Below are 12,848 nucleotides of genomic sequence, written 5' to 3'. Positions count from 1 at the left end.
ACGACAAAAAATATTGGACGGTGGTTCGAAGTCATGACCGCGGGCACAGCGGACAAGGTGGCCTGGTATTGGTATGTTGAGCCGTCTGTTTTAACACAGAGGAGCTGGTGTGGTGATTATACACACACGCATGCATGTAGATGAACTGCATGCACGCAACACTCACATGACCACATGCAGCTACGCACGCAGGCAACACTCACACGCACACACGCACGCATGCATGCACACACCACACGACCAACACACACTCGCACACTCAAGTGCTCAACCTGCACGTGCATGCGCACACATCAGGTCCTGACACACACATACACAACCAGGTGGTTCCCATGCACGGGTTGGAGTCTTGTCGCGCCTGCGTAAATTTGTGTTTATCTAACCTTTTTCCTATGCGAACTGACAGGTGAGACCCACAAGGAACGTGGTCGATTTAACTGGTCAACATGGTGCCACGTAGACTATTTGGCCAGTCAACAGAGTGCAATCCGATGTTGAACGATGAGCAAGTGACCGTATAATCACCGCAAAACGTATATAGTGACTGTAATGAGCGTATTCTGAAGTCCCGTGACCATATTACGCTTTTTTCTCTGTAAGCCCTCCAAAACTACATCTCTACATGTTCTCACATGTTACATCTAACAACTATGCAATACAACAATACTACTACACTCTAACACAATAAATCATATGTGTTTTTAGTTTTACTAGATATCATATTGTTACTTAATTATTCAGTTTGCATACATTAAAATTGCCTTTGAAATGTATGGCTAGTATCATCTACCGCGCGGGAAAAATCCCGCCCTTTCCTGTTTAATCGGGTTTGTATCGATGGATCGTGCGAAATAGCAAAACTATAGTACTATAGTACAATACAGTACAAGTAACAGTTCACTGGGCCACCGTGTCGTGTACTCCTCCATCGTAAGAGTGAAGTGCTTGCTTTCATAAATGTCCTAGTCCCTTTCACCGACATGTGGGACATCAGGCTACCGGGTCCACGTGCCATACCAAAATATAGTGCAGAGCAGCAGGGGTGAAGCACCCCAGTCATGGCGCCGGCGTAGTAATGAGCAATGAGGCATCAAATCACAAAGTTGCACCTGTCCCGCAGTTAAGTTGGAGGGACTAAGTAATAATGCTAGAAAATAAGTTGGAGGGATGAAGAAACCATCATTTCACTCATTGCTAAATCTGCTGCTCCCTCATCTTCTTCAAGTTAACCACATGTTGCTTCTGCCGTTGTTCTCCCTCATGTGGGACGCGGATCGGCTTGGTAAAGCACTGACATGTGGGACCGCATGTTAGCAGACCGCCAGGCCAACGTCCTCTAAAAATAAGAAACCTCCCCTGCCATCCGCACAGCAAAATCACCTCGTTTTTACTAATCTTGATTCTATTATTTTGTTGATCAATATAATTGAGATTTGTATAGATAGCACATAGGAGCAAAACCAAGTGGCACGGTTAAGGGCATCCACAATGTGTAGCCAAATGTGAAAATAGGTTTTGGCATCGATGGAACCATTGTGGACGGTGCTGCCAAAGCCAAAAAGATGGAATCGAAGCTCCCTGGTTGATTGATTTAAGAAATAGAAAAATGCAACGACTCTCCTCTTTCTCCCATGCATGGATGCATATATAGTATAGAGCATAGAGTCTACTCCCCTGTCCCTTCTATCAAAAATCACAAAGCAGTGAGGGGTCAAATCACAAAGCACAGATGAAGCAACCATCATTTTACTCTTCGCTGACTCCGCTTCTCCATCATCTTCTTCAAGAAACCACCTCACCACACTAAGTTGGACGGACGAGCTATTGTGTACTAGTAGTACTAGTACATTTACGCGTCCTTGGGTTCAATGGACTTCCTGGATACAAATAAGGCGGTTGTCTCGGCTTGCAGGCGGCACTTGGGAACGACTTACCGTGGTCTCCCTCAATGGTGTTCTCCATCGAACGCACTTCACCAAACCACAATGTTTGAGATATCGTCGACGTCACCGCAATGGGGAAGGAAGTCAAATAGTTACTACCTCCATTTTTTTGTACACAAGGCCATTATATCAAAATTACAATTTGCAAATGGCCACTAACACTAATCGAGGCAAAATTGTTGGGGTTTGTCTCCTACTAGCAACCAAGGACATTAATATACCCTTACATGCATGCAGAACTGAGAAGGTTGGTTTGCATGGCGCTGCATTAATCAATGCGATGAGGAGTGAGATGGTTAGCTCTTTGGGCTTTGGAGAAAAAAATATGCACTAATTAACACGTCAAACGAGGATTTGCATCGATTAATCCCGCGAAGGAAAACCCCGCCTTTCTTTTTAACACTAGTACTCCTAGTACATGCGTACTTGTATCCTGTTTGGGTCTAGGCCTTGCATTGCCATACTTCGCAACACATTTTTGCTAAGCTTGCCTAAAATTTTTAAAATGAAAAGGAGGTACACATGCCCATGGCTTTCGCCATCGCACCGCACCGTCACATAGTCGCTCCTGCATGCCGCGGTCGCACCGCACCCTCACACAGTCGCTCCTGCACGTCACAAACCCAACCAAGGGAACGCACCCTCACTGACACGTGCTACCGCATGTGAACAAACCAAACTCAGTCATCCTACCGCTGTAACATCCCAATTTTCAATTTGTATATTAAACATTAGGTCATCATATGCATCCATATTTTGAATTGGTTTATTTGGACACTTTGATCCAAGAGACCTTAAGCAACTCAAGGACCATGTGAGAGACTTGGAGGGTTTCATAAAATTCCATTTTTGAATTTTCAGAATTGGTAAATTGAATCAAGGTGATATTTATTTGAAATTATTTTTCTAATTATTTCAAAATAAATAAAATAATTAGAGAAGATAACACGACTTCTTAAAAACATAGGAAATAATGGAAATTTAATTTTGAATAAAAAATATATTTATTTGATTTTTCTTTGAGATTTTATTTGGTTAAATTAGGGGAAAATTGCATTTTAGCCTAGAAAAATGTTCACGTGGTCCTAAATATTAGGAGAGGACCGTGAAAATTACTTTTCGAAATTTAAGGAATTTTATTTATTTTTACTTTGGATTTTTCCTCTGCGGTGAAATTATTAAAAAAATCCTTTCGGACCGACCTGGGCCAAAGGCCCAGCCGGCCCGCTCGCCGCCACCTTCCCCGCCGTAACCGCGTCGGACTCCGGCCGGAGTCCGAGCCGGCCATGTCGCCGCCGCCCCTTGCCCAAGTCGGACCCCTCGGGGCCCTTTATATAGCCCATGCCCCCTCTCCTCCTCAACCCGCCCCGCCGCCCCAAGCCGCGCTACCCCGAGCCACCCCGTTGCTGCCTCGCCGCGCCGCCGCTCACTACCGCCGCCCGCGCCGCCTCGCCTCACCTCGCCGAAGCAACACCGCCGCCGCCGCCGATCTTTTCCCTTGAACCGGTATAGACCGATAAAACCCGTCCGTTTTTTTCCAAAGTTTGGTTTTGTTTATATCGGTTTATTATTTTTAGGTTATGTTATTTAGTGAATGTTCACCCGATTCGTTCTGTTAACGAACGAATTCGTTCGTTAGTTTTTGTTAGCGAACGTTCGTTCGTTAGATTTTTCTTTTTAGTTTAATTTTCGGCCAGGGACCCATCCGTAATTAGTTTCATCATAGATTAGTCCCTGATCTTAAAACCCTCACTACTTTTTGCTCGTTTATCCAAATCCAGTGAAACCAACGCAAAAATTTCCATCTTTTTCCCCTCTGTCCAGATAAACAACTTGAACATGATTTTGAAAATTTAAAGTTTGGTTTCAAGCAGATTTGAATTGGAACTTTTTTATTGTAGTTTGAGTTTCGTAACTCTGATTCGAGTGATTCTTTTTCCAAATCGAAGCTCTTCGCTTGAACTTTCTATTTAGATCTTTTCTTTTGGTTTTACCTTTGCATATTATGCTTGAGTGCTTATGTATGCTATTGTTTGTACATGATAGAGTTTCCGGAATGCGAGGCTTGCTACTACGAATCTCTAGAGTTTTTCGATCGTCAGCCAAGCAAGTAACACTTTGATCATATCCCTTTTACCAAGTTTTTATGCATTAGTTTTAAACCCTTAAACATTGCATGAGTAGAACTTCGATAACATGTGGGTATTGGGAAGTAGTTGATGAGGTAGGAACCTATTGTCTTATATTCAGACCCCGGGTATTACTGCATTATGATTGCATTGCTTTGCTACACTCGTAGGCATGGATTAGTTTGTGAGATTCATGAAAGATGTGAGATTTATTTATAACTAAGGGAAACTTAACGTGGTTACTTTAATACACATCTAGGTGGATTGGTTGTGGGCACCTGGGGAATCCAGTGTTGTCCTAGGAGATCCCAGGGTACCCGTGTGATCATCCTATGGAATGCCACCCAGGCTCAAAGGAATCATAAGATTATTCATGCTAGAAACTTCCATGTGTAGCCACAAGACATTATGGGCACTGGCATAGTTGAGTAAGTTGTGGGAATCCTTTCCATGATGGGCTAGCAGATGCAGGGGAATTGTAGCTGTATCGGCCTATCTATCAGTTAAGGGGACCTCTTCGGAAAGACTGTGTCTCGGTCATCCGTTTCTCCAACATCATGTAGTGCGAGAAATACAACGGAGGAGATCAAGTCTTGTGGGGAAAAGTGTGCAAACCTCTGCAGAGTGTATAAACTAATCATGGTTAGCCGTGTCCCATGTATGGACATCTTGAGTATCTGGTACTTGAATTATTGTTTGATCTCATCACTTTACTTAATGAATTTGTTGGGTTATTAATATTATTTTGGGATTGAGTTGGGGGGTACCTTCTCAATAGTGTCATTCAAACTTTGTAGTTAAATAAAATATATTCCTTTGTTGTAGGGAAAAATTAGCTTTTTGCAAATGATAACCGTAGAGCATCCACCCGCTAAATATGCATGTAGTGATAGTGTTATTTGCTCATTGCTCTATGGTGTTATCTTGCCAGCATATTCCATGTGCTGACCAGATGTGCACCAACATGGTAGACATGAAGAAGGTGATGACCCGGAACATGGATCTGGAGGAAGAACTCAAGTCTACGCGCGATGGATATGAAGAAGAAATTGTTGTGCTACTGGAGAAGAATGAAGACCTAAAGAAGAAGTTAGGGATATTCATGGGGGGATCCTGAATCTGGAGTGGACATTTGTTCAGAAGATTACATCATACTAGACGACACAGACTCCGACCCCGACAGTGATGATGATTATGAAGACGAAGCTGGAGCAGATATCATGGAGTCTTCCACCTATCAAAATTTCTAGTCGACCATCATATTACCATTAGAATTCTTCCATGTATATAGTAACAGTCCACGAGAGCTTAGATCGATTGTATGAATCTTGTTTGAATTGAGTGGTGTGAAATGAATGTGTTTGTCTCATGTGCATATGGGTAGTGAAATCTCTCTTTAGTCCTCACTCTATTTTGTTCTCACCCCTCTAAACCTATCGGATGCCTCTGAGACGTGACCCCTCATTCGCCTTTCCACCGAAGCTCACTCAGTTGATCTAATAGCAGAATGCCTTGATGTAGTTGCTAGCCCAGAACCAAGGAAACAACAACAACAACAAAAACAACAACAACAACAACAACAATCCACCGCCACCACCTCCAGTCAACAACTTAGCCCGCTTTCTAATGTTGAATCCGCCGGTGTTCTCTAGTAGCACCGAGCTGATTGTTGCTGATGATTGGCTCCGCAATATTGGAAGGGAGCTGACCACCGTAGGTTGCACAGATGCTAAGAAGGTGCGCTTTGCTACACATCAACTGGATGGACCCGCAGCCTCATGGTGGGAGAATTACACCGCCACTTTCCCGTGGCCAATGTTACTTGGGATCAATTTCAGTAGGCCTTCTGCACTGCACATGTCTCAGCTGGAGCTATGAGCATGAAGAAGCGTGAGTTTCGCAACCTATGCCAGGGAAACCGTATTGTGGCGCAGTACGTGCATGAGTTCAGCAAGTTAGCTCGCTACGCCCTAGATGACGTGGCCACAGATACCGCAAAGCAGGAGAAGTTTATGGAGGGGCTGAATGACGAGCTGAGTATGCAGTTGATGGTGGCCACATTTGCCAACTATCAGGAGCTGGTAGACAGGGCTCTTATGATTGAAGGCAAGCATCAGTAGATAGGGAACCGCAAACGGAAGTATTGATAGGGGAAGTACAACTCTGGAGCTCAGCAGAAGCCTCGTTTTACCCCGAACTCGGGAGGACATATCCATCATAACCATGGAGGCCATTATCACAATGGAGGAAGTTAACATAACCATAGTGGCCCCAAGAATGGAAATGGGATTGGAGGAAACAATGGTCGGAGCCGTTCCAACCCAGCAACACCCGCCAAGAAGGATCTGAGCCATTTTACCTGTTTCAAGTGCGGGAAGGCCGGACACTACGCCAATGATTGTTCTGAGGTAAAAATGGTAACAAAAATGGAAACATCATATTGATTTGCTATTGTAAATGTTCATATTTCTACTCTTACTAGCAAGATGCCCGTGCGTTGCACATAACATCAAGATGCATTTGTATGAGTAGTTTATCTTGTGGGAGAAAAGGATGAATTAGGGAAGGCCTTATTTGCAAATGTGGAGAGGGGTGTGGGTATCTTTTTGCAAAATTGCCATAGTTTCCTTCCTATCCGTCAGATATAAATCAGACAGACTCTTATAAAAAACAGAGTTGGTGATGATGGTGTGCCTGCCATCCTGCAATATAGACCGTCCGATTTATATCTGATGGATAGGAAGGAAACTATGGAAATTTTGCAAAAAGGTACCCACACACCTCTCCACATTCGCAAATAAGTCCTTCCCTCGTTCATCCTTTTCTCTCACAAGATAAACTGGTCATACAAATGCATCTTGATGTTACGTGCAACGCACGAGCATCTTGCTAGTAAGAGTAGAATATGAACATGTACAATAGCAAATCGATATGATGTGAAAGTATATTCAATAATGAATCTAATGGTATTGATTTTTTATTGTATATGTTATTATTTCTGTCAATAAACTTTGTCTAAGTTTACAAGTTTGACTTTGAGCAAAGCTAAAATGCAGAGTAAATAAAAACAAAGGGAGTACGCATGGACTAGTATAGTTAGTACGGACGGAACATGGTAAGTTGGACCCTAAATGCGGGCACGGATCGGGCACACCTCAATTATTCTTTCAAACAGTCGGACACGTACATTTAACACACCATCCGGCTAATTAATCAAGTGTTATGCTTCACTACTTGAAAAGGAAAAGGGTGGTACCGTACCCAAAACCACCACACTTGGGGCTAGGATAACAACTTGGTACTGTACCACATTTGAACCAGGGCACAAAATGAAGGAAATATGCCCTAGAGGCAATAATAAAGCTATTATTTATTTCCTTATATCATGATAAATGTTTATTATTCATAATAGAATTGTATTAACTGAAAACATAATATATGTGTGAATACATAGACAAATAGAGTGTCACTAGTATGCCTCTACTTGACTAGCTCGTTGATCAAAGATGGTTATGTTTCCTAACCATATACATGAGTTGTCATTTGATTAACGGGATCACATAATTAGGAGAATGATGTGATTGACTTGACCCATTTCATTAGCTTAGCACTTGATCGTTTAGTTTGTTGCTATTGCTTTCTTCATGACTTATACATGTTCCTATGACTATGAGATTATGCAACTCCCATTTACCGGACGAACACTTTGTGTGCTACCAAACGTCACAACGTAACTGGGTGATTATAAAGGTGCTCTACAGGTGTCTCCAAAGGTACTTGTTGGGTTGGCGTATTTCGAGATTAGGATTTGTCACTCCGATTGTCGGAGAGGTATCTCTGGGCCCTCTCGGTAATGCACATCACATAAGCCTTGCAAGCATTGCAACTAATAAGTTAGTTGCGGGATGATGTATTACGAAACGAGTAAAGAGACTTGCTGGTAACGAGATTGAACTAGGTATTGAGATACCGACGATCGAATCTCGGGCAAGTAACATACAGATGACAAAGGGAACAACGTATGTTGTTATGCGGTCTAGCCGATAAAGATCTTCATAGAATATGTAGGAGCCAATATGAGCATCCAGGTTCCGCTATTGGTTATTGACCGGAGACGTGTCTCGGTCATGTCTACATAGTTCTCGAACCCGTAGGGTCCGCACGCTTAAAGTTCGGTGACGATCGTAATTAGGGTTTTTGTGTTTTGATGTACCGAAGGTTGTTCGGAGTCCCGGATGTGATCACGGACATGACGAGGAGTCTCAAAATGGTCGAGACATAAAGATTGATATATTGGAAGCCTATATTTGGATATCGGAAACGTTCTGGGTGAAATCGGGATTTTACCGGAGTACCGGGGGGTTACCGGAACCTCCCCGGGGGTTATTGGGCCTACATGGGCCATAAGGGAGAAGAGGAGGGCCGGCCAGGGCAGGCCGCGCGCCCCCTCCCCACTTATTTGGAATAGGACAAGGAAGGGGGGTGGCGCCCCCCTTTCCTCTTTCTCCCTTCCTCCTTCCTTTTCCAACAAGGCAAGAGGGGGGAGTCCTACTCCCGGTTGGAGTAGGACTCCTCCAGGCGCACCCATAGGGCCGGCCGCACCTCCCCCTCTCCCTCCTTTATATACTGAGGCAAGGGGGCACCCCATGACACACAAGATGATCCTCGTGATCGTTCCTTAGCCGTGTGCGGTGCCCCTTCCACCATATTCCACCTCGGTCATATCGTAGCGGTGCTTAGGCGAAGCCCTGCGTCGGTAGAACATCATCATCGTCATCACGCCGTCGTGCTGACGAAACTCTCCCTCAATGTTTTGCTGGATCGGAACTCAAGGGACGTCACCGAGTTGAACGTGTGCAGAACTCGGAGGTGTCGTACGTTTGGTACTTGGATCGGTCGGATCGGGAAGACGTACGACTACTTCCTCTATGTTGTGTCAACACTTCCGTTGCCGGTCTACGAGGGTACGTAGACAACATTCTCCCATCTCATTGCTATGCATCACCATGATCTTGCGTGTGCGTAGGAATTTTTTTGAAATTACTATGTTCCCCAACAGTGGCATCAGAGCCTAGGTTTTATGCGTTGATGTTATGTACGAGTAGAACACAAGTGAGTTGTGGGCGATATAAGTCATACTGCTTACCAGCATGTCATACTTTGGTTCGGCGGTATTGTTGGATGAAGCGGCCCGGACCGACATTACGTGTATGGTGACGCGAGACTGGTTCTACCGACGTGCTTTGCACACAGGTGGCTGGCGGGTGTCAGTTTCTCCAACTTTAGTTGAACCAAGTGTGGCTACGCCCGGTCCTTGCGAAGGTTAAAACAGCACCAACTTGACAAAGTATCGTTGTGGTTTTTATGCGTAGGTAAGAACGGTTCTTGCTAAGCCCGTAGCAGCCACGTAAAACTTGCAACAAAAAAGTAGAGGATGTCTAACTTGTTTTTGCAGGGCATGTTGTGATGTGATATGGTCAAGACATGATGCTAAATTTTATTATATGAGATGATCATGTTTTGTAACCGAGTTATCGGCAACTGGCAGGAGCCATATGGTTGTCGCTTTATTGTATGCAATGCAATTGCGTTGTAATGCTTTACTTTATCACTAAGCAGTAGCGATAGTCGTGGAAGCATAAGATTGGCGAGACGACAACGATGCTACGATGGTGATCAAGGTTCGCGCCGGTGACGATGGTGATCATGACGGTGCTTCGAAGATGGAGATCACATGCACAAGATGATGGTGCCCATATTATATCACTTATATTGATTGCATGTGATGTTTATCTTTTATGCATCTTATCTTGCTTTGATTGACGGTAGAATTATAAGATGATCCCTCACTAAATTATCAAAGTATAAGTGTTCTCCCTGAGTATGCACCGTTGCGAAAGTTCTTCGTGCTGAGACACCACGTGATGATGGGGTGTGATAGGCTCTATGTTCAAATACAACGGGTGCAAAACAGTTGCACACGCGGAATACTCAGGTTAAACTTGACGAGCCTAGCATATAACAGATATTTCCTCGGAATACGGAGACCGAAAGGTCGAGCGTGAATCATATAGTAGATATGATCAATATAGTGATGTTCACCATTGAAACTACTCCATCTCACGTGATGATCGGACATGGTTTAGTTGATTTGGATCACGTGATCACTTAGAGGATTAGAGGGATGTCTATCTAAGTGGGAGTTCTTAAGTAATATGATTAATTGAACTTTAATTTATCATGAACTTAGTCCTGGTAGTATTAGCATATCTATGTTGTAGATCAATAGCTCGCGTTTAGCTCCCCTGTTTTATTTTTGATATGTTCCTAGAGAAAACTAAGTTGAAAGATGTTAGTAGCAATGATGCGGATTGGATCCGTGATCTGAGGTTTATCCTCATTGCTGCACAGAAGAATTATGTCTTTGATGCACCGCTAGGTGACAAACCTATTGCAGGAGCAGATGCAGATGTTATGAACATTTGGCTAGCTCAATATGATGACTACTTGATAGTTTAGTGCACCATGCTTAAACGGCTTAGAATCGGGACTTCAAAGACGTTTTGAACGTCATGGACCATATGAGATGTTCTAGGAGTAGAAGTTAATATTTCAAGCAAATACCCGAGTTGAGAGATATGAAGTCTCCAACAAGTTCTATAGCTAAAAGATGGAGGAGAATAGCTCAAGCAGTGAGCATGTGCTCAGATTGTCTGGGTAATACAATCGCTTGAATCAAGTGGGAGTTAATCTTCCAGATAAAATAGTGATGGACAGAATTCTCTAGTCACCATCACCAAGTTAGTAGAACTTCGTGATGAACTATGATATGTAAGGGATAAACGGAAACGATCCCCAAGCTCTTCGTAATGCTGAAATCGACAAAGGTAGAAATCAAGAAAAATATCAAGTGTTGATGGTAGACAAGACCACTAGTTTCAAGAAAAGGGCAAAGGGAAGAAGGGGAACTTCAAGAAGAACGGCAAGCAAGTTGCTGCTCAAGTGAAGAAGCCCAAGTCTGGTCCTAAGCCTAAGACTAAGTGCTTCTACTGCAAAGGGACTGGTCACTGGAAGCGGAACTGCCCCAAGTATTTGGCGGATAAGAAGGATGGCAAAGTGAACAAAGGTATATTTGATATACAGATTATTGATGTGTATTTTACTAGTGTTCGTAGCAACCCCTCGGTATTTGATACGGGTTCAGTTGCTAAGAGTAGTAACTCGAAACGGGAGTTGCAGAATGAACATAGACTAGTTAAGGGTGAAGTGACGATGTGTGTTGGAAATGGTTCCAAGATTGATATGATCATCATCGCACACTCCCTATACTTTTGGGATTAGTGTTGAACCTAAATAAGTGTTATTTGGTGTTTGCGTTGAGCATGAATATGATTTGATCATGTTTATTGCAATACGGTTATTCATTTAAGTAAGAGAATAAATTGTTGTTCTGTTTACATGAATAAAACCTTATATGGTTACACACCCAATGAAAATGGTTCATTGGATATCGATCATAGTGATACACATATTCATAATATTGAAACCAAAAGATGCAAAGTTAATAATGAGAGTGCAATTTATTTGTGGCACTGCCGTTTAGGTCATATTGGTGTAAAGCGCATGAAGAAACTCCATGCTGATGGGCTTTTGGAATCACTTGATTATGAATCAGTTGATGCTTGCGAACCATGCCTCATGGGCAAGATGACTAAGACTCCGTTCTCTGGAACAATGGAGCGAGCAACAGATTTGTTGGAAATCATACATACTGATGTATGTGGTCCGATGAATATTGAGGCTCGTGGCAGGTATCATTATTTTCTGATCTTCACAGATGATTTGAGCAGATATGAGTATATCTACTTGATGAAACACAAGTCTGAAATATTTGAAAAGTTCAAAGAATTTCAGAGTGATGTGGAGAATCATCATAACAAAAATAAAAGTTTCTACGATATGATCGCAGAAGTAAAATATTTGAGTTACGAGTTTGGCCTTCAGTTAAAACAATGTGAAATAGTTTCACTACTCACGCCACCTGGAACACCACAGTGTAATGGTGTGTCCGAATGTCATAACCATACTTTATTAGATATAGTGCGATCTATGATGTCTCTTACCGATCTACCACTGTCGTTTTGGGGTTATGCATTAGAGACATCTACATTCACGTTAAAAAGGGCACCATCTAAATCCATTGAGATGACACCGTATGAACTGTGGTTTGGCGAGAAACCTAAGCTATCGTTTCTTAAAGTTTGGGACTGCAATGCTTATGTAAAAAAGTTTGAACATGATAAGCTCGAACCCAAATCGGAGAAGTAAATCTTCATAGGATACCTAAAAGGAAATGTTGGGTACACCTTCTATCACAGATCTGAAGGCAAGTTATTCATTGCTGAGAATGGATCCTTTCTAGAGAAGGAGTTTCTCTCGAAAGAAGTGAGTGGGAGGAAAGTAGAACTTGATGAGGTAACTGTACCTGCTCCATTATTGGAAAGTAGTTCATCACAGAAATCTGTTCCTCTGACTACTACACCGATTAGTGAGGAAGCTAATGATGATGATCATGTAACTTCAGATCAAGTTACTACCAAACCTCGTAGGTAAACCAGAGTGAGATCCGCACCAGAGTGGTTCGGTAATCCTGTTCTGGAGGTCATGTTACTTGACCATGACGAGCCTACGAACTATGAGGAAGCGATGATGAGCCCAGATTCCACGAAATGGCTTGAGGCCATGAAATCTGAGATGAGATCCATGTATGAGAACA

The sequence above is a fragment of the Triticum aestivum genome, chromosome 3A (assembly GCF_018294505.1).
Source record: "Triticum aestivum cultivar Chinese Spring chromosome 3A, IWGSC CS RefSeq v2.1, whole genome shotgun sequence".
NCBI classification, from domain to species: Eukaryota; Viridiplantae; Streptophyta; class Magnoliopsida; order Poales; family Poaceae; genus Triticum; species Triticum aestivum.
This window is presented reverse-complemented; position numbering follows the sequence as displayed.